General features: G+C 37.3%; 1 protein-coding gene and 1 pseudogene across 1 annotated transcript in view; one reads left to right on the forward strand and one right to left on the reverse strand.

Annotated features, from left to right (window-relative positions):
- The window catches only part of LOC149077114 (phosrestin-2-like), a 133,475-nt gene that overhangs the window by 64,470 nt on the left and 45,223 nt on the right, over nucleotides 1-23,782 (forward strand). The gene's annotated exons all lie outside the window — the stretch shown is intronic.
- LOC149077115 (5S ribosomal RNA) lies at nucleotides 8,987-9,106 on the reverse strand (annotated as a pseudogene).

Genomic DNA, 23,782 nt, shown 5'->3' on the forward strand with positions numbered 1-23,782 from the left:
CCAAGTTTTTGCATTGTGCCTATGTAAACTTATCTGGGGGGATTAGAAGTATTCGTTAAAAAGAGATTTTAAAACGGATCCGACTATTTACCTCAAATAAGTCAAGCGAGTGAAACTTATCTAAAAAAATTCAATGCTTAGTTGATTTAAGTTGCTTTGAATTGTTTTTGAAATTTATAACTTCACTCTTTTTATTACTATATAGAATGTAATTAAGTAGTTTTTCTCCTTGGAATCGAATTCTACTGCAATGAATTCTTTTTAACGAATGTTAAATTTCGTAAATACAGAAATTCCTCTAAAACGAAATTTCGTTATAACAAAATGATTTCTTCAGCCCCCTTGGAGTTCGCTAAAACGGGATTCGACTGTATTAATATAAGCATATTGGTCTTTTCCTTCACACATATTTCAATTATGTAGTACGAGGGTTATTTTATAACTAAAGATCGTTCGGTAATACAGGGTGGACAAGAAGTGCTGGACACATTTAAAAAATTGATAACAAATCAACCACCTGACATAAAACCGTTCGGTTGGCCTAAAATACTTATCACTGCCTAAAGCGTTTTTTATAAAGGGGTCATTCAAATATTACGTCAGCATCTATAGGGAGGGGTTTCCGATTTGCTGACTTCAGATGACGGGGGGGGGGGAGTTGGATGATGCTTACGTCATCAACCACCCTTGATGAATATATGAAATATTCTTAATGGCATCCTGAACTGTAAAAAAATACAGTTTTGATCGTCGGGGGGGGGGAGGGGCATGAGCTGCCCTTATGCTACCACCCCCCTCCGTGTACGTCTCTGACCCCACCAATATGCGGTAGGATTCAGAGGGACAAAGCTGATGACGAAAGGGGGGGGGTCGAAGTTTTTGCTGACTTTTGCTGACGGGGGGGGAGATCAAAAATGGCTGAAAATGGCTAAAAATTGGCTTACGTAATACTTGAACGACCCCTTAGCGCTACATGTGAACGGGTGCTCGTGTTGAAATATGGTAGTTTTTATGTAACGCAAATTTTCGTAAACATCTGCACTTTTTATGCTGCACTCCATGTGTTATGTCCAGTTTTTCGTTTTGCAGCGCTACCATGTGAGTGAAATCCGAACTTTTTTTTTAATCAAGAAAAAAAATATTCTTGTCCATGAGAAGTTGTTTAATGCAAACCGCATGTTTTTGTCAATCGGTGGATTCGTTGATTTTTAAAATGTGTTCAGGACTTCTCGCTTAACCTGCATATTTTTAAATTACAGTCGAATCCCGTTCTAACGAATACCGATATTAGCGAAATCTCGTTATAACGAACACTTTTCTAAAATTCTCTCTTTTCTCTCACCCAGATAAGCTTACGTAGGAGCAATGTAAATACATGGAATTCCTTTATAACGAAATTTCGTTGTAACAAAGTGATTTCTCCAGTCTCTTTCATTTCGTTATAATGGGATTTCACTGTATCAGGAGTCGTAATTTTCTATACACACACCCGTTCGTTTTTCCGCAGTACCTTACAAGATAATTACTTGAATTTTTATCCTTTACAGAGAGCTCAGACTGAGGTTATTTTCATAATTTATAAATTATATTATGAAAATTATCACAAATTGCCATAATATTATGACATAAATATATTTATCTCACATATTTGTTAAACTGAACGTTTTTTTTTATCGGAATCCCATTTTAAGTCATTGCGATTTGCAGCGGCACTTTGTTTCTCGCCTCTGGTGATTTCTGATAAAGGGATACTATTTTTGGCTACAATTAGCGAGGTCCCGCATGGATCAGAATTTTCAACACTTTTATCGATTAAATATTTAGCCAGACTAATTGTATACAGCATTGTGTGGTTATTTATACTTTTCCCACCCAAACGCTTTCTCGGGCCACATTTCGCCAACGGGCCGGAGATTATGCACCTAAAGTGTCTAACCTTAAAGCGTCTCAGTGTAAAATCACTAATTAGTTTTTTACCTTGCCGTAAAGAAATGTGACATCGCAAAGATTCGTCACCAGATATGTGGAATATATGACAAAGTTCGTGGATCGGTGAGCTAGTTTAAGGAAGGCCTTGATCAGACGCATGATGAAACTACGTGCTCGCACCGACCGTCCGTAATCACCGATGACCTTGTACATACGTTGCGTACATGTGTATACTGGTTCTCCCGACATTTCATGTACATTCTCATCCATTTACTTACTTTTTCTATTGCTGACGACATTCGAACCATACACATCTGTTTCGAGATAAATCTCTGCGATTGTCGCATGATTTACTTCTATACACACTTGAGCTATAGAAGAAAATCACGTACTTTAATTTACTGTACGTGTTACTTGATCTTCATCACTTCCATATCACACGAAACGTATACGGGACATGTTTCCTACGTTTTCCGAAACGGCGTCCGTTTTCTTGCAAGATGTGGCGAAGTACGGAAGCTCGCATTTCGAAATATAGGTTGTCCCATAAATTCGTAAATACAATAGAATCGTTATAACTCGACATCCCCAAAAATATCGACAAACATGTCGAATTCAGCGGATGCCAAGTTAGCGGGGTTTCGCTCTAAATTTTTGGCCGATCGTTTTTGTGTACGTATTTACATACAGTCGGTCCTCGGTATTCGCGGATTTCATATTGGTTTTTGGAGGTTTGGTTTTCATATTGGATTTCATATGGTTTTCTTTTTTTGAAAAAACATTGTTCAATTAATAGTCTCGTATGCGAACAAAATATAAGAACTTTTGAAAAATCTCTCGTAAAGGTTTTTCCTTTTGCTTCTGAAAGTGTTTATACAAGACTGTTGTTTAAATGTTTCTAAAAAAGGGGAAAAAACTTGCAAGGTAAATTCAAATTACAGTAGTAGAAAAGGCATGCGTGAGAGTCATGTATTGCATAACGTGCACACTATAGCTGTCAGTATTATTTAATCTGCAAATCCATGAGGTATTGATAAAAATAATTACATATGGAAAGAATCTGAAAGAGTCACAAATGAAAAAGTCACATCTCCCATTATTTTGGTATGAACAATGGGAAAGCTTGAACTGGAAAACACTTTTTTCTGGATAATTAATGAACTTCATTGATGCTGAGATAAAAGACATTTAAGAATTAATCAGTAGCAATTCAGAAATTAATCGACGGAGGAGAGATTTATCGAGCCGACTGCTTCTGAAATCGAAGCGATTCCTTATGAAGATGATCAAGATTTAGAATTAGAAGACAAGTTCGTTATGAGCAACATACAAAGGCTTTGTAGGTTGGATATAAATCAGATTGAAGTATTTCCATGACATAGACCCATCTGTGATACGTTTTTCACATCTACGAAAATTGGTAAAGGAAGCCTTGCATTACTATACTATAGTAAATTAACTGGAATTTATAGAAGAAACGACTAACAGACATTTTGGTCTAAGAGATGATGTTTTTTACGGCCTGAAATATACCGAGAAATTGAATTTTCTGGATGTTATGCCAAAACGAATATTTGGAAAGAAAACTGATTTGTCTCCTCCGGGAATAGAACCCGGATCCCTTTTCATACATGGCAAGTGCGCTAACCAATAAGCCACACTTTTAAATTCCTTATAACACGCATCATCAGCGGAATTATCGCATTTGCCCGGTATGCAAGGGGAATCCGGGTTCTTTTCTTGGAGGAGACAAATCGCTTTTCTTTCCAAATATTCGTTTCGGCATAACATCCAGAAAATTTGATTCTGAGAAATGTTGTTGCTCGTTCAGAAAATATCGCCTAAAGTGACGCCCCCTTCTACTTTTTTCACACAAAGCAAATACTGAAAAAATCAGATGCCTAAACAACTTTGGGTTATTCATGGATTTTCCGTGGTTCACGGTCACCCCCGGAACGTAACTCCCACCCGCGAATATGGAGGGACTATTGTACATTCGGACAAGTTCATTAAATAAAATGCTAATTCTCATTAATTTTAATTCGGGATTGTTTCATAATAGAATCAAACCATATAAAAAAATTCAGGAAAAATGATCAAGCATATTTATTTGTTCGTTTTTCTTCCCGAAGAGAAAACAAAGAACCATTTGCAATATGCAGTTTATTCCGCGATTGTTCGGCTTTTTCCTGAGTGCTTATGAAGCAACGTATCACATCCACAGCTTTTAATGCATAATGGCGAGAGGGTGCACATACTTCTTCTTCATCTGATCTTTATGTGTGTGGTTGTATTTCTTAGAAACACGAAGCACTTGCTTTTTGGTTGATTGATTCTAGAATATCGTCATCTTCTAAAAGTTCTGAAATTACAAGATGAGAGTCGTTGCTCACGAATTAATCTTCGATAGAATCACCCACGTACCACTGTTTATGATTTCTCCACACGTAATCTGAGAAGAATCTATAAAGAAATTATTGTTTTCCAAAGACTCAAAACAAAACCCAACATACTGGAAGTAGGTACGAATCGCCGCACTTCCATGCAGAATCATTCATTTCAACACTTTCTAAAACAGAAATTTTTTGCGTTCATTCCAACATCCACGAATTTCTTTTTATTCTGTAATTTTCTGTAGAAAGTTTTCATACTTAAGATAATTACTTGATCCAGTGGTTGTGAAACTGCTTTTGAATTAGGTGGTAAAAAGCATAATTTGATTGTTGAAAGGTCCGTTATTTTTGGATGAGCGCTGCAAATATCCAAAATAAATAAATCTTTCTCACTTCAAAATTTTCTATCTATTTCCTAGCTTCTTTGACCGTTGTTCGAAAATCTCTGATGTCATCCATGCCTTTTTGTTACCGTCATATTCCACAGGAAGAGTTTTAACATTTCTAAAGAGAAGAAACCGTATTCAGATCTCCGTCGCAGTAAATAAAAGGCGCGGACGTCAGCCCTGTTAAGTTAGCCAGCTGCCGATGCAAGTGTTTTGGATTGGGCAACCGCCTGTGAGAAAAATGTTCACCGTATTCGTGCTGCTCTGCTCTGTGGTACTTCCGTTTGCAGCTCCGTAAATGTAATGCATGTCTGCTTTCTCAGTATTACTAAAGTACGCCGTTATCCCGTACGTTACAACTGTTAGAACGGTTGAACGCTGGAATAACTTCACAGGGCTGTCATCCGTGCCTTTTATGACACAGATTTGCATACGGTTCCTTCTTCTTCCATAGGTTACATTTGCAGGCATGGTATTCTTTTTCTCCCGATAAATTTCAACAGGAATTTTAACGTTTGCGGAGCGGCCGTATCGAAACTCGCTAGCGCGTTTTCGTTTCATGTTAGACAATGCATTTTTTGATGACAATTGTTTGTATTGGTGTATCACCTCTTAAAAATTTTCCCTATTTCTTTTGAATCACCCTGTTTTTACACCCTTATATCATTGGTTTTGCACCCTGCATTTTATAGGACTCTGATTTGAATATTTCCAGTGATTTGCTATCTTACAGTGCCATGTATCGACAAAAATTTGAACTATTTTTTTTTTCTGTACCAAAAAAAATTCCTTTTTGTGAGAATAACGTTTTTCACAAACCACTTTGAAATATACCAATTCCTTCAATTTTTATGAATTCGTAAACTATTTACAAACTTATGGGTCACCCTGTATATTTCCGAATGCAGTCCTTATGAGAAAAAATTTACCTCTTCCCGATACGTTTCTACAGACTAAAAAGATGTTGGAATTCCAATAAACACCGCCCTCATTTTTCTTTGTTTTTATAATCAATTGATCAAGAGTTTTCCGATAGTTAATGTCTTCAATCTCCCGTGAAGGATATTTCATTATTTTCTTCATTTTTTAATTTGTCCTTTTTTTTTTGTCGATTGGACCAGACGGAAAGTGGTTTTCCCGGTAGTAAAGGGTTTTCTTCTTTTTGTAATTCGCCACTTAAACCCAAAAAGAAAAAAAAGGGATTACTGAGAGAAAATGATGCGTCCCGAAAGATTTTATGTGAAGTTTAACAACAGAACTTCGGGGAATATGAACTGGATACGATTCCTATTTTACGATCAATTTTATATTTTTCCAATTTAAAGAAAAAGGGATTTCCTAATAAATTCGGCTGGTTTTAAGAGAAATATTAAATCATCGTAAATAACAAAACGAGAAATTTAAAAAAAAAATTTTAGAAATTAACAATTTTTCTGACGTCAAAATGGATGATGATTCTAATGGTTTGTTAGAGGCATTTTCAACATGTGCCTCGCGAAATCTCTGGATTAAACTCTAAGAGTCCGGGGGGTGGGCGGTAGTAGTACTTAACCCTCAGAATGTTCCCATAATCATCAGTAGTAGTCTGCACAATCATCCTGTGATGATCCTGAATTTTAAAATTCAGTTCTTAAAATCACGTATAGATGGCATACGCATAATTATTCCAGTGTTTTCTTTATACAGTAAAACCTCCCAACAGCGGCCATTAACGGGACCTAAAAATGTGGCCGCTATTGGGAGTGGCCATTTTATCTCAGAAAAAAAAAACAACTAAAATTTGTGATCTATATATAATGATATTCCGTTCCATAATTGTGATTACGATATAATTATATAATTAATTTTATTAGAACATATGACTCTTTTTTTTTTACTTTAAAACATAACTGATTAGCAACTAGAGGGGATCAGGTGGTCTGGTGCTCGGAAGCCGGACAAGAAGGGAGCACAGATTTCACCCTATAAATTATCCTTCAACATTACAAGGGGACGTCAAAATGCGTACTTGTCCCGACTGACGTAGCATTTAGTTTCAGCTCTGTTAATCGATCTACAGCACTATTTCTGCATTCTAAAATTTAGGCTTGGAGTGCTGAGGTATAGAACATAACAGAAACGACTTGGCGAGAAAACGGTCAACTAGACAATATCTGGGCAACCCATGACGCGCTGGCCAAATGTGGCCCTCGATCTCAAACTTAATTTTACAAAAATGAACTTAGCAGCACATATATAAGTATGGCTCCACCAACTGGCTTCGAATAGCTAAGGCAGCCAGTTGGTGGACCCAAATTAAGATACACATTCTCAGATCACTTCAGTGATCCACAGTACATTTACAGATCCCTTAAGTGGCCCGCGGTGCATCTAAAGATCACTTAAGTGGCCAGCGGCTAAAATATAGGTTACTTTAAATGTGGCTCTTTTGCCCTTTCAACTTCAATATGTATATGTTACCCATCGTCAGTAGGTCATCAGCGAAGTAGGCTGCTCAATCATCCTGCGATGATCTGAATTGCAACATTAAGTTCTTAAAATCACATATAGATGGCGTACGCATAATTACTCTAGTTTATATATATATATACAAGTAATGTTAAGTCTATGGAACGCGTTAGTTCCAACAAAATGTGGTCGTTGTTCGGAGGTGGCCGTTAGAGGGGGCTTCACTTCATTTTTGTTGTTATTCCTTTATTTTCCAACAGATTTTCTTATACTATATAGGATGACTGTACACTGTCGAGTAGTGAGCGAGAGTATTTGCCTCCCACCAATCACTATTTGCCTTTCATTCTAGGTATGAACCCAAATTCTGTGTTTGTATCACACCTTTTTTCTGGATTGTATTATACAATTTTTGCAAAGTATGAGTTTGAGTGCCATCTATCTTTCACAAAAGACAACTTGAAAAACAAATGATTTTTACGCAGCTGTTTTGGGAGAAGAATTTCTTCGACTATTCCCGTAGGTTGAGGGTTAACCAGGGAAGCTATACAAAAAAAATTGTTTATGATACGAGTAATTGATTCCTTCCGGTGCCCGAGTGGCATGGTGGTAAGATACTCGTCTACCACCGTGAAGGTTGTTGCCTAGGTCCTGGGTTCGAACCCAAGGGAGGATATAGATAAGATATTTTCCCTAACGAACTCGAGGCGACCACCGATAGACAACGCCTTCACTTCCAACCCATCTCACTAATGACAGTAAATTGCAATATAGCGATATGGCCAGAGAGTTGGTGTTTGGTGAAGTAGTAATTGATTCCACGTATTTGCAATAGTTATTAAATTTTGTGGGGGGATTGGAATTGAATTTGACTGAGGATGGAGGGGAGGGGGGGTACACCTAATGAAAACGTGAACAGCTGCCGAGAAATCACGAACAGAAAAACGACAAATTTGCACGGAGAAATACAAAATTTCTAATGCATTCCGAAACACAGTTTTTGCCGTCTTTAGAGGAACAACATAACCACTATCACTCTGATCGGGGATCTCCCTTGGGTTGGCTACCAAATCTTAACTCCCGGTTACTCAGCCGGAAAAACAATATGTGTATTCACCTCAAACGTCGTGGTCAGACGGCACGCGGCCGTATTCACCGACAGTTTAACAGCAATTGCAGGTTAAAGGATTAGAGATCGAAACGGATTCATTAAATTCGGGATTTCAACCAATCCCCGTGTCGATCTCTAACCCTTTAATGTACAATTGCAGTTATCCAAGAGACCGGGAGGAGAATCACTTCGTTTACAACGAAATTTCGTAATAAAGGAATCCCAAGTTTTTGCATTGTCCCTTTGCAATCTTATGTGTGGGAGATTAGAAAAATGTTCGTTAAAACGAGATTTTCGCTATAACGGTATTGGTTAAAACGAGATTTCAAGTTATAAAATACAAAGTCACGCATTGAAAGAAGAATTTTTAGATGATAATATATACAAAGGGGATGTCTCATAAATTCCGTAAATAGCTTCAAAGATTGAAGGAATTTAAATGCGATTTTCGAAGAAGTTATCCTTAGACGAGGTTATTTGAAAAAAATTGGGGAGTTGCAATTTTTTCATCACTGGTGCTAACGGGGGGGGGGGGGTTTCATAGTGATGTTGATATAGGTGGATGAATTACTATAAGCGAAGTTGTTTTTCCTCAGCTACTAATCCCCGGCTGCAGCTTTAGGAACGTTTCGGGCATGAATGAATGGACGCCAGAACTTTGCCACTGGACTTATCCCGTTGTCGAGACATCTTCCAGCCCAGCTTCGTGGAAAAAGTAATGCCAACAGTACGCGGTGCTCCCACGGCGGTCACCTGCCCAAGTACTAATCGCGCCCGACGCTGCTTAACTTCGGTGATCGGACGAGAACCGGTGTTTTTAGCATGGTATGGCCGTTGGCGAATGTTTCGGGGCAGAGAAAAAGATGGAAGAAAAGTTCAGGTTCAGAATTTTGTGATTCATGTTCGTGCAGTGCCCTCTACAGACAAAAATTCAGGTTCTGAATTTTGCAATTTGTTTCGATACAGCGTCCTCTATAGATAAAAATTTAAACAAAAATAATAAAAAAAAAAAAAAATACACACACATTAAACCCCCTTTTAAAGTAAGCTTCTTCCGCGCGAAGAGTTCCCGCTCTCAACGTGGAAAAACCATTTTACCCGCATTTAACGCTGTTTTTCCCCAAATTTCCTCCGTTTATCGAATTCGCATATCTCAGTGAATTACACTTAGAAACATTATATTTCTTTAGTGGACATCAGAAGAGACAGTGCAAAAACTTTCTAATTGGGTTTTGGGGCACACGGGGACTGTATAAAAAGTTATTTTCTTATTTTAATAACTATGCACAAGCACAGACAATCCCTTGCAACATCAATGATTTTCCTGAGTACTAGGGACCATTCAAGTATTATGTCAGCATCGATGGGGGGAGGGGGTTTGGGTAATGCTTACGTCATCAACCACCCAATATGAAATATTCTTAATGACATCTTATTCGGTGCGCTAAAAACGAGAAAAGCCTTTTGATAGTTTGTGGGCACTTGAAGTAACAATCCCCCCTATTGACAAGTGCCCTATAGAGCCACTTTAGTGATCTCTAAATGTTTCGCGGATCCAAATGATTTGCAAATGTGTCCGGGTCGCTTAAGTGCTCGGGAACTGTGCCACGCATCACTCAAGTGATCCGTAATTATAAGCCGCGGATCAATTAGGCCCTCCTCACACGGGGAAACTAAAATCGAGCTCGAGTTGCTTCAACTTGAGAGTTGAGTTGACTAGAACGAGTCGAGTTGCCCGTTCTCCCTCACACGGCGCTACTAAAAAAATATTCAAAGCCCGGGAAACTGAGTAAAAACAGCACAGTTTTCCTTCTTATCTTCCGGTACTATCTTGTTAACCGGGTTAGGAAAAATCGAAACAAATAAATAAGAAAAATAATTTCTATTATGCAAATACAACGCTACAATATTACATGTGAAATTGCTACAGAATTTCAGCTCACAGGTAAATACAAAATTTCATTATTTAAATTGATATCATTTTGAAATGACAATAAAATGGTAAAAATTAGATAATTTTTTAGTATAATTTCATGTTTCATTCGGAAAAAAAATTCGCAATAAAATGTCTGTTTTTCCTCTATAAATGTGCCTTTCAGTACCTATATATGTTGGATTTAATAAATTTTTATTTATTATTAGTTAAAATATTGTCACGCAGAATTTTAAATAGTTTCATGAGATGAAACGACGAAAGCTGGTTCCCAGAGGCAAAAAATAAACTATAGGCAAAACTAGAGACAAACAACACATGAATTGTTGTTTATGTTTCAGGGAATGATTTTCCCCGAATACTCCCACACACAGATGTGCGTGTACGTGACCTAGATTACAGACATTCCAAGCAAGGGGGGAAATCAGGGACCATCCCTATGGAACATGTGCTTGTTTAGGTACATGTAAAAGTAGACAGTATTTTGAAATTTTCTGCAGGTTCTTATCCAGGGCCGTCTTAAGAGCAACATGGGGGCTCCCAGCCATGTATTTTTTTTCTGAGATCCTACATGGCAAATTCATTTGGTTATTCCTGAAATTTTTTACCAGATATAATTTTTGTGATGCTCCATCTTCTTTTGAAATTGCCCCCGCGGGGGAGTGCCCGGGTGGACCCATGTGTTTACCACGGACCCGTCATCTAGGGGATCAGGGGGCTATTGCCCCCCGGTTTTCAAAAATACACTATAAATAGTATATATGCGTACATACAGTGAGTATATGTTCTTTGCCCCCCCCCCCCCGAAAAAAGTTGAAATGACAGTCCTGGTTTACCATTTCATTCAGTGGCGTCAGAGCCAGGGGTGCAAGCTCAAGCACCCACGGTAATTTGTGGCATGGATCCGAGCACCCCAGAATTGATTAAGGAATTAAACTTTCCGACATAAAACTAAAGATGAGCACCCACAGTTTCGAAACAATTCCGACGCCTCTGGTTTCATTATAATTTCAAAATAATATCAATTTAAATAAAGAAATCTTGTATTTACCTGTGAACTGAAATTCTGAAGAAATTTCATTATATCCTTTCAACTGATAATTCATTATATATATACTCTGAATTGTTTTTCAATATGAGTCCAAACTCGCATGACGGAAATATGAAGGAATGCTAAAGGCAGTTTCTAGTTTCTTCAACAAAAGTTGGCGGCGACTAGCATGTCAGTCGCCAAGTGACCGAGTCGCGTTCGATATTTCATCGCCAAGACGCTAATTTCCTCGTGTGAGGGCGTCTAGAGCGATATACGTACTGGTCTTTGGGAGACGGTTTCTCTTATCAGTTGCCGAACTTTAGTTTCCCCGTGTGAGGAGGGCCTTAGATAATCTGAGAATGTGCCGCGGGTAACTTGAGTGATGTAGAACCGCACTGGAGGCCACTTAAGTGCTCTAAAACTACGTCACATGTCACTCGATCCCTAATGTGTAACTCAAGTGATCTCTAAATGTGTCACGAATCGCTTAAGTGTTATGGAACTGTGTCCCGGGTCATTTTAGTGATCTAAAAATGTGCGATAGGCCGATTAAATGCTCCATAATTGTACCATGGGATACTTAAGCGATCTGTAGATGTGCCGCTTAGGTCATTTTTACAAAATTAGGTTTGAGGAGGGTAGGCCGCATGAGATAACCACCCCCCAGGGCTATATTTGGTCCGCGGGCCAAGGGCCTTTATGCTATTTATCATTATATGGCTTAGAGGGTTTTCGCAATGAATTTATTAAAGATAAATTCATAGCTTTCAGAGTTCATAGCTTTCAAATAACATTGAAATTAACAGAAATTGATTATAATAACATATAAAGGTATTTTCTTCATAAATTTCAATTAAAAAATATTTTTTGCATTAAAAAAAAATAAATTTTTGATCGTCGGGGGGAGGGGTGAACGAGCACCCCATGCCCCCCACATGTGTACGTCTCTGATCCTACCAATATGCGTCAGGATTCAGAGGGGCAGAGCTGATGACGAAATTTTGTTGACAGGGAAGGGGGTCAGAGTTTTGCTGACGTGGGGGGGGGGGTCAAAAATGTCTACGAATTTGCTTGCGTAATACTTGAACGGTCCCTTACACGTTATTTGGATAGTTTCTCTAATTGGAAGTATGCCTCTAGGATCAACGGTTCGCCAGTAAAATGCCATACTCCCCCGTTTGCTATGCAACCTGTATATAACCGCTGCATATTATTATCTACTGCAATATTCAGTGAATTCCATTAAACACCCTTTCTTAGGGTGTTTAATGGAACACCCTAACACCCTACCTTTCTACTGCAGCCCGTCTGTGATCCTACCGTCAGACTGTAGGGGCTGGACGTGCGGGCAAGAACTTGATTATGGTCTGAATTATCTGCGGCTTTCTTTCTGAGGGATCGAAGTAGATCGAAAACAGATGACGTATAGATGCTAGCGCAAGAATAAGTTTAACAAAACAGAGAAAGAAAAACATGACCAACAGCGTGACCTCTATTTACCAAGACACGTTATTTTTCCCGTGTTTTTTTTAGTGGTCGTTCTTTTCTTATCCGTAGTCGATAGTCCTGTAAATACGGGCGTATTGACTGTCATGTAATGAACACTGTGTTTTTGGTCAGAGTCGTTAATAGAAAAAGCAAACAAATATCCCATCAATGTGAGTTTACATTGAAAGAATTTTTCCGAAGAAAATAAAAACACAACAAAAGCTAAAGTATAGCAAAATGTTCCTTTATATAGCATGTCAATATACAGGGTGATTATAATTGAAGTTTCCGTTTCCTCTGAGTAGTTTCTCAAAAACTGCTTATCCGAATACAGTCAAATTTTTTGGATATCTTAATGAGACTATGGGAGAGAGATCTATGAATTATGAGAGGTAATTGTTCAATTTTCACCACCAGATGAAAACGTGGAGCTCTTTTTATTACATTTTACATTTTTCTGTAGTCCATATAGCGTTTGTACAAAATTTCAATGCAATACGTTAACCAGAACAGGCGCTATACCGGTTTACTGAATAAACATCTTTACTGAAGCTACTCGAGTAGAAGCTATATTACCACTATACTATACCTTTATACTGAAGCTACTCAAGTGAGTAGCTGCAGTATAGTGGCACTGCTCAAACCAATATACTGCACGGGAAAACGGAAAATTTAATTAAAAAAAACTCCACATTTTCACCTGGTGGTCGGAGATTGAATATCATCTCTTACAATACAATACAAATACAACGCCACAACAGGCAAATTGCCCAACGAGGTGGCTGACTTAAGAACATCATGGATCCCCGAGCCATCCTTTGGAGGCCCTACCTACTACTACTACTACTACACCACCCCCCCCTCTCCGCGGAACCCCCCAACGAATAGGTACATGCTGGAATGTGCGTGCACGTGTAGTGAAACCTGACGTGAAGTTTTTTTGTTGTTTCTCTGCTTGTTATGTGTAGTGCTGCCATCTGCCACCAGTTTTTCTAACTATGAGTGAAGTGTTATGATTGAATGATTTATCGTTGTAGGACTGTTGCTCTCTTTGGCGAGACTTTTTAACGGGGAGATCGGCTCGCATTTGCGCCTTGAAGTTGGGAACCACAGAAAACCAACTTCAGCGGACCACCACTGTGGGGTTCGAACCCGGATCCTCGCATCGCGAGTCCGGCACTATAACCACTCGAGCACCACAGCGGCTTATTTCATAGATCTCTCTCCCGTGGACTCATTAAGATGTCCTATATACGCTATATGGACCATGGGAAAATGAGATGGAAAGCACCACTTTTTCACCTGGTGGTCGAAAATTGAACTTCTTTTATTTTCGTTAATTTCTCTCTCCCATAGTGTCATTAAGATATCCTAAAAATTTGGCTGCGTTTTGATAAGCAATTTCTGACGAAAAACTACTCGGAGTACTGAAACTTTGATTAAAATCTCCCTGTATTTCGTTGCCGTTAAAAATTAAGTTCACACACACACACACACACATTATTCTCTATAAAAATCAACCGAGACCACCGCTTATTGACATTACAACGAATGCTACAGAAGCTGAATTTGAGTAAACTAGAGTATTATTAGTAAGTTAATTATTAGCAACAGCAATTAAGTCACTCTTTATGTTTCCCCGGGTGTATTAGCATTCATATAACGTTAATTATATTCACACTGAGAAAAAAAAAAAACCAGAAAAAAATTTAATATATTTCGCTTCATGTTCGTCGCTTGCTTTTCACGAAGCTTTTGTTCAAAAAAGACGGAATACAACAAAAATAAATAGAACGTATATTTTTCCTCATATCGCGAACATTCTTCTTACAACAAAACTAATAACGTTTCTCAACAAATACATTTCTTATGTTATTTCGGCTTTCATCCGTGACAACTAAACTCCGGAATATTAAAAGAACAGACAAAAAAAGTAAATCTCGGAGCATATGAATGCAATAATATATATATATTTTTGTTCTTTCTAGCTGTTTCGAAGCTGGTTCGCGTAACGAATCAATGTGTTGTTTATTCAGTGATGTTTTCTTTCGAAGCTTCAAAGAGTTCTCACACGTGGGTCTTTTTATTTTCTCTCCAGAAGAATGGCGATAGGAAAAAAGAATTGCAAAACTGATACACACACTAGGCTTGAAAAGCAAGCGTATTTACTTCGGATAAACGCGTGTATTGAAAGGCGTGTGAACACGTGCACCCGGAGCTATATTTGGTTTGGCAGGAGTCAGGCTGACAGATTTTAAACAGGCTCCGAGTGTTGAGTAGATTACTCCTCTCCAGAGACCTTAATAATTCCTCCTCAAGCACCCGTGTGCTCCATTCAGCTGCAAAGTTTCACCATCCTATATGAGTCTTTTCCTTGTTTCTTAGAAGTTAATCACGATGGCTGGTGGTGATGTCACGGTAGCTCTGACGAATCTTTCAAGTTGTGCCCAGCGAAAAGTGGCTGGTGAAAGAAATGCCCATAAAAAATATTGATGCAAATACATTTAGAAATTCAACTTGAAAGCAATGTTCCTGAAGAAACTAAAAGCTATTAAATAAATATATATATGTTGAATTAAATGTGATAGATCCAGTCGTTATACATAATAATCGATTATTATGCATGATCGCTGTGCATTTTGGTAAGTTTGATAAGTTCCCCTAAATATATCAATTTTACAGGAGATTATGTATAATACCCAAGTGCCGTTGGTAAATTTGATAAATTTCCCAGAATTAATCACTTTTACCGGAAATTATGCATAATACCCAAGTGTCGCGTCATTCGTAGACGTGATATATCGTACTGTATGATATATTATGCATGGTAATTCATACATTATTGCATCATTATATCGGGTATCGGGTATGAGCGTACAATTTGTTGGCATCACATATGTTCGACTATATTTACACATATCACTGGAATCATCTCACACATCATTTGGAACTTTTTTTCGTATTCATCAAACTCACAAATTACACTAGGGTATATGGTGCGTCAATGGTCAGAATGGTCCTTGCGCCATAAAAATGTATATCCAATTCAAACATAGGGGCATTAGACATAACCACAGATAAAAGCGATAAATTTCAGGTCTTTACAAAATTTACCAACGACACTTTGTTATTATTCATAATCGCCAGTAAAAGTGATGATGTGTTTTCGGTATTTATCAAATTTACCAATGACTCTTGGGTATTGTGCATATTCACCGGTAAAAATGATAAATTTATCAACCTTACCAAGACGATTTATAATCGTATGTATAATAATCGGTTGTTTTGTATAATAACATATTTGTCACATTTTTACCGCAACATATATAACATAACATAATTTATTTGTCCCCAGTCAATTTCAATAATACTATACCAATTAGAGTTTACAATTGAATTACATATTTTACAATATTTGACAGAAAATGCGAAGAGAAAGAAAAAATGTTTGAATGGACACTGTAGAAAATAGTTAATTCATAATATGGTGAAGAAAGCTGGGACAGGGAAGAGAGCAATAAGCTTTCAGTTCCAGCAGGTAATTTTATCCATTGCCTAACATGTCTAACAATCGCCTAACTATTCGACTCTATATATATAAATATAATTCCCTCAGAAAGTTTTTTTTTTCCAAGATATCTCGGTTTTCATCAGTGATTCTTCGTTATTTCCCGACTATCTTTTATCAGCATCTGCTCGGTTTCTCAGTCACATGATCTGGCCACACCCTATACCAGACCCTTGCCTGCCCAAGTCCGGTACCGTACCGTAAATTGGTTATGAATCTCTGAATGAGTTATTTATAACTTGATGATTTGTCTAAAATTAGCAAAACCGCTAATCTTTTGCGTTTTTTAACTGGTGACCACATTTCTTTTGAATATACGTATTTTTCAAAATCTCAATTAAAAAATTAACATGTCACTTCCGATATTTTTTGTGTAAATAAATTCAGTTTCTGCTTTTAAAGTTTTTTTAAGTAAGTAAATCCAATGATAATATTTTTTGAGCATGCAAATTATTGATTCGGGCATCTATTATTTTAAGTTGCATGCTTGATAGAGCGTGCACATTTTTGGAGATCTGTCCAGACCTGATGCCAGGGTAATGCGTGTAGTACCATTTGCCTTCCATATTGAAAATAGAAGCGGCATATGACTGAATTTTCGTGTTTTGTAAATATCGTGTTGGAGGTGAACGAAATTGAGGGATTATAATCACCAATAACAATTAACTTATAAGTCATTTGTTGTTTTACTCAGTCACCTCGTTGGGAATTTCGCCTGTTGTGGCGTTGTATTTGTATATCAACCGAATATGGATATTTTTCATTCTTTTAGAAATAAGATGGTAAATAAAAATTTTATACGCGTGTATTTTCACGTAAACTTTTTTTAATTCCCATTTCATTCATTTGGCAACAGCGAACGGCAAATATGAATATGTGTCTTCCGAATGAAATTTCCAGTACTGAAATATTAGATATCCTATGATGCGTTGTCCAAGAATCGAACCATTAATAGTGACGTATAAAAGAAGTATTTTCCGTTCAAGAAGAAGCCAAATTACAAGATTTTTCAGTCTATGCGAGGGAAGAAAACAATGGTTCAAAAGAAAATGGATGTCTTATATATATATATAGTATCATGATACTCAGCTGAGATCTCTTTAAGATGGCTTATTGTAAACCCCTACATAGGCGTACGCAGGATTTTCTCGGGGGGCGGGGGTGAAATTTTTTTCTTGTGAAGGATAGGGGTTATATTTTTTCTGCAAAATAACACTATAATCTCGGCTCAAGGGCGGGAGAAGGGTTTATAACTACAACCCCCTCGACCCCCCCCCCCCTGCATACGCCAATGAGCTCCAATATAAAAAATTGAATCCCGAAAGACTTATTGATTTCAAACTGAGTTCAGCAAATGATATGAACAGGATATTTTCTACGGTTTTTGAGAATATATATTATGTTGGATTACACAACTGTGTCTTCAGTAAAATTCTGATCTACTTGAAAAATCATTTTCGGACGCACTATGATTTCCCATATTTCATAAGAAAGTCCCTTTATCCTAAAACAACTCGCGAACCGTTGATCCAAGAAGCACATACTTCCAATAGGGAAAAATATCTAAATACCGTGTAGCCCTCATATGCGTCATTCATGTCACCATCTATCATCTCGATTTATAGTCACCGATTATTAGTCAGCATCAATTACCATCAATATATGATATCCAAGACTCATCCCCACAGGGATAAATAAAGATATACATCCAACCCCACATTTCTTTAATAAAATTTTCGCCACCTTACAGATGATAAGAGATGACTCTTAAATTATTTTAACGATTATGTTCTCTCCTAAACAAGAGTACTCAAATTAACGGAATGGCCCGCACTCTCCTAAAGGTCAACCTTTATGAGATTGCGGACCACTTCGTTGGTTTGAAAACGTGTTCCGAGCTATTTAAATGATCTGTGAATCTGTCGCGGGTCACTTAAGTCATCTCTAAATGAGCCGGGAACTGCTTAAATGATCTGGAAATCTGTGCCGGGGGTAACTTATTAACTTATATACAAATACAAAAGCCACAACAGACAAATTTTCCAACGAGGTGGCTGGAAAACATACCCATAAAAAACATATAGATCTTGAATATATGCATCTAAACTATATATCAAAAATACATAAACCCAATAAGAGCAATAAAAGCTAATAATTATGATAAAATATAAATGTACTGCCCATAAAAAGTTATGGTTGTCTCATCTGAAAAACATGGATAGCTTCTCGATTTATCCCAACATGTTTAATCGTATTTCTTTTTAAACGTGTCAATCGTGTAAGAATTCACGACCCTCGCAGGTAAATTAGTCCATTTATCAACAACTCTATTAGAAAAAACCCCCTGCGACACCACAACCTCGAATTGTCCGTTACTAATCGTTTTGTCCCCTGGTCGAAGCAGTCGATTGACGATGTGTTAATAACTCGTGATCCATTCTATCCATTCCGTTGAAAAAAAATTAAATACCTCAATGAGATATTCTCCCGACATCTACACTCTTCCAATGTAAAAAACTCACGTCTCTCTTCATTGCTTACGCCCCGTGTGCCATCAAGAGGTCTCACATGTCATGTCATGTGGACCTGCACCGTGAGACACTTAAGTGCTCAGTAAATGTGCCACGAACTGCTTAAGTGGTCTGGAACTGTGCCACTGATCACTTAAGAAGTCTTTAAATATGCCGAAACCGCTTGAATAATTTCGAACTGTATCGCTGAATATTTAAGTGATCTGTAAACATGTGGTGATTCACCGAAGTGTCGCATAAGTGATGTGGAACCGAAACGTGAGTAGCTCAAGTTACGTGAACCTGCACCGCAAGTCGCTCAATTGCTCTGAAACTGTGCCGCAGGTCAATTAAACGATCTGTATATATATGCCGCGAGCTGCTTGAGTGATCCGGAACGGGTTACTCAAGTAATGTACTTAACTGCGCAGTACAGGGTACTAAAGTGATCTGGAACCGTGCCGCGGGTTCTTTAAGAGTTATCTGGGAATATGCTATTTGGTTCATTTTTACAAAATTTAGGTTGGAGGTCGCGGGCCACATCAGATGTCTCCGAGGGCCAAAGTTTGTCAACGGGCTATAGGTTGAGCACACGTGTGTGTATTATACCAGAGTGATGACGGAGGGAGTGTGAGCTGTATAGTCTCATCTACCACATCCCGATAGACGAATGAAGGTTCTAGGTTCAATGACAAGTATTTTAGTGTAAACCACACCTTTTTGTGTCAATTGGTGTTTTTTTTATAAATTTTTGAAATCTGACCAGGACTTTTCACCCTTCTCGTATAATCGATATATTACTGCTATGAATATTTATAAATGACTAGCTATAATACCCGGCGCTGCCCGGGTTTTCTTCAATGAGGCTTTTTGGATCATGCGATATCTCCCTCTTTCTTTGAGGGACATGCAAACCGTGTCTAAGTTAACCAATATGGCGACGTCCTGCGCGACTCATGAAAGAAATAAATCTAAATTTAAAGAAACGTAGAAATGAATAGTCCCCCCCCCTTTTTTTAAGGGGCGCTAGGTATTTCGATTCCCTCCCCCTGAACTTCAAGTTATCTATTTCTGCCTTTTTGAGCTTCCAAAAATGCTTAATTAAAGCTGTGGAATTTTTTCGATGCACTTTACGGGGCCCAAAACTAATTTTAAAAACATCCTAAGCTATATAAATTTATGCAAATAAATATCAAAAGGCAGTACGGAGAACTTAATTTTCATGCTTGAGAAGATATAAATAAAAAGTTGAAATCAATGTTATTGCATGGATATCCAACGCAAAAGTAGGTCCGCGACTAATTATTTCCAATTTAATCACTTGGGCTTCGTATATCTCTAAGCGACCTCAATATTTCAAAAATCTAGATTTCAATACAATTTTTAAAATTATTGATGTGACAGAAAACCCCACTAAATTTCCGCATTCATACAATAGAATCGGCAATTATAACACTGATTTCTAGGAGGATCACCCTTTTCCTGACCCTCAAAGCGATGATGATGATTATGACGACTATTCCAAAAGCCTCATTACTGAGAGTATTGAAAATGTGGCAAACCATTATAAAGGCATAAACTATTATACACAACTGGCAGCATTAAAGAAGTGACAAACCATTGTAAAGACATAAAGACACGTCTGAAACTCATCGCTAGGGAACCACGGTAACCAAAGTAAACGTTCGGAAAGTGATTGTTGAGGCCCAAAAACCATTGTTGCCGGACAGTTTTTTGCCCATTTGGGGCATTTGTCCTGGTCTGACGAAATTTTAAAGTAGCCTATCGTTCAAGTCAGGTCCCATTTGGTATATATGCAAAATTTGGCGACGATCGATCTAAAATTGTAGATTTGTATAGAGAACATACACACACACACACACACACAGAAAATCAATTTTATATATATAGATAAATATATACGAGATATTTTACTTCAGCTTCAAAAAAAATTCAATTTGAACGTATGAAGCGCGTTATACGTTGAAGTTTAAGCGAAAATTTGACTGAATGTATAACCCCTAAAGTATTTCAGAGGCATGGTGTGTTTGCGTTAACAGTTCAAACCACTGATTGTATTTCCCGAACAAACTTGCATTCCGAGAGATATCTCTCAGTCATTAAATACGTTTCCGTGACCACACAAGTGCGAATACGATTTGAATAATTTTCCTTAACTGCCGTAAACACCGTTTACTACTTGCTATACGGTGCTTAACTTCTCCGGTAATTAACTGTTCGTGTCTTTCGTAACCAAATTACTAAGTTGTTTAAGTGCTCGGATTCTGTTGCGTACACCCACACACGGTCCAATTATTTAATTGAAGAAATCACAGTTGTTGGGATTTCTTACATTAAACAAATATTCCGTTCATCCTGGAATACACGTGCCGAAATTCCGTAGTAATTTTCTGGAATTTCTTTTTTACCAGATGATAGAGAAGAAAATAGAATTGATGTTCTCAAGACGTTCCCACAGGCAATCCATTGAATTTAAAATTTATTTTATGATTTCTCAGGTCCAGAAATAATTAGTAATTCTAATAAGCGGCGTCGATGTGATAATTGAATCCACGGGGGGTTTTTTTTTGGAACTGCACTGATGCCTCTATGAACGATTGCAGGAAATTGAACAATGATCAGAACATTATTTAGGCATGTGCAGCTCCACAGGATGGTGAAATTTAACCCTTCCGTACATCGTTTAGCTGATAAGCTGGAATAAATCGAAAATCAGTTTTACGACCGCTGAAACGAAAATTAGTTACTTTGTGTGTGCTCTAATCTTCAGAAACTAATTAAATTTTCAAACAAAAAACGGTAAAGGACAATAAATTTTGACTAAACTTTTCAAATTATAAAATATAAATTCACGGATTGAGAGATGGAAAATTTTAAGAAATTTGAATGCGATTTGACAAAAGTTATTCTCATGAAGGGGGATTTGTTTAGTAAAAAAAAAAATAATTAGTTGTAATTTTTTCCGTCGCTGGTGATAACATAAGGTTTCCATAGTGATTCTGATTTGGTGGATAAAATAATATTAGTGAAGTTGTTTCACCTCAGCCACTAATCGCCAGCTGCAGCTTCAAGAACGTTTCGTGCGTAATATAGATCGAAGAATAGTTCAGAATTCTGCGATTTGTATTTGTGCATCGCCATCTATTGACATAAATTTGAACTATTTTTGTATCAAAAGATACGTTAGCATGTTAATAACACTAGCTTGTTCAAAATAGTATGCTATATTTTATTATTATAAATTGCTTTTTTAATATGATAAATTTATAGAAATTTCACTTCAACTTCAGAAAAAATTGAATTTGAACGTATGAAACATGTAATACGTTGAAGTTTAAGCAAAATTCTGACTAAATCTAGTTCATGTAGCCGTCAAATATCTCGGATACATGACGATTGCGTCAACAGTTCAAACCTGATTACGTTTCCTGAATAAACTTACATTCCAAGAGATACTCAGTAATTAAATACTTTTCCTGGCCGCAAAATCAAGGGAGAATAACATTTGAATAATTTTCCTTAAAAACTGCTGTAAACGCAGTTTACTACTTGCTACGGAGTTTTAACTTGTCCGGTAATTAACTGTTCGTACCTTTCCAAAACCAAATTACCAAGTTGTTTAAGTTCTCGGATTCCAGTCTGTGTATTACGGTCCAAATATTCAATTGAAGAAATCACAGTTTCTAAGATTTCTTACGGCCTCCTCACACGGGGATACTCAAATCGAACTCAAGTAGCCTCAACTCTTGACAGTTGAGTTGACTTGAACGAGTCGAGTTGCCCCTTCTCCCTCACCCGACACTACTAAAAAAAAAATCTCAAACAATGGGAAAATGAGTAAAAACGATGCAGTATTTTGTTCACCTTTTTATCTCCCTGTACATTATGAACCGGGATAGGAAAAAAAATAAAATTTTTAGCTGTTCTCTAGTAGCGATGAAGTTGATGATATTTTATTATAATTATAAATAATTATCACCCTATACTATTTATTTCCACAAATAAAGGATAAATAGAAGAAACTAATAGGTTCATCGATACATTGAAAATAGCAATCATCGTACACTATTCGTTACGGCCAACGGGAATCGGATTCCTTGCATTCTACGGAATTAAAAAGAGACTTACCTGGAATTAATAAATCAGCTGATTACCTGTCAGCCCTGATGAGTGACTGCTAATAATCCTTAATTAAGGTGAGTGAAATTCATGCTATAAATATCCAACATTTGGAGGGAGTTTCATTTGAAGGGGAGTTATAACATGAAGAAGCTTTATTTTCTTCTAAGAGGTGACTATGTGGATACCATACCGAGAGAAAAAAAATATAACCGTGTTCATCTTAGATGGGTACTGGGTTTTCCCATATACTCCCACACGTACGTGTGTGCGTGACCTGTATCTACATTACTCGTATAACCTCGGCTGACGAAAATGTGAAATATTTCAACAGTCGCGTTACTTTGGTTGCGTTCGACTAGCACGCAATGCTGCTACCAGTGACTCCGTCGCGTAGGATATTTCGTCGCAAATACGCCAATATCCTCGTGTGAGGAGCTCCATAGAAATATTTCACTCCATAGTTCGATCCTCTGAATACGGACTTTCCTATTAAGTCTGGAAATTAGTATTTCTGTGTGAGGAGGCCCTTGCATTAAAGAAACATTTCCTTCATCTTGTATAATACAAGTGCATAAATTCCACAATAATTTTCCGCAATTTCTATTTCATCAGATGATAGAGAAGAAAATGGAATTGCTGTTCTCAAGACATTTCTTTATGATCCATTGAATAAAAAATATTCCGCTTCTCTATTTATTTTATGATTTCTCAGGTTCAGAAATAATCCATCGAAAAATGTGAGTTGATATTGATTTTATATATATATATATATTTTTTTTACGTTGAAACAGTGAAAGTTCTTCTACTTCAAAACCGAACCTCGGGCTACTTGTGGTTGAA

The sequence above is a fragment of the Pholcus phalangioides genome, unplaced genomic scaffold, assembly GCF_987345545.1.
Source record: "Pholcus phalangioides strain wild (caught in Gottingen) unplaced genomic scaffold, Ppha-v1.0 ptg000015l_1, whole genome shotgun sequence".
Classification (NCBI taxonomy): domain Eukaryota; kingdom Metazoa; phylum Arthropoda; class Arachnida; order Araneae; family Pholcidae; genus Pholcus; species Pholcus phalangioides.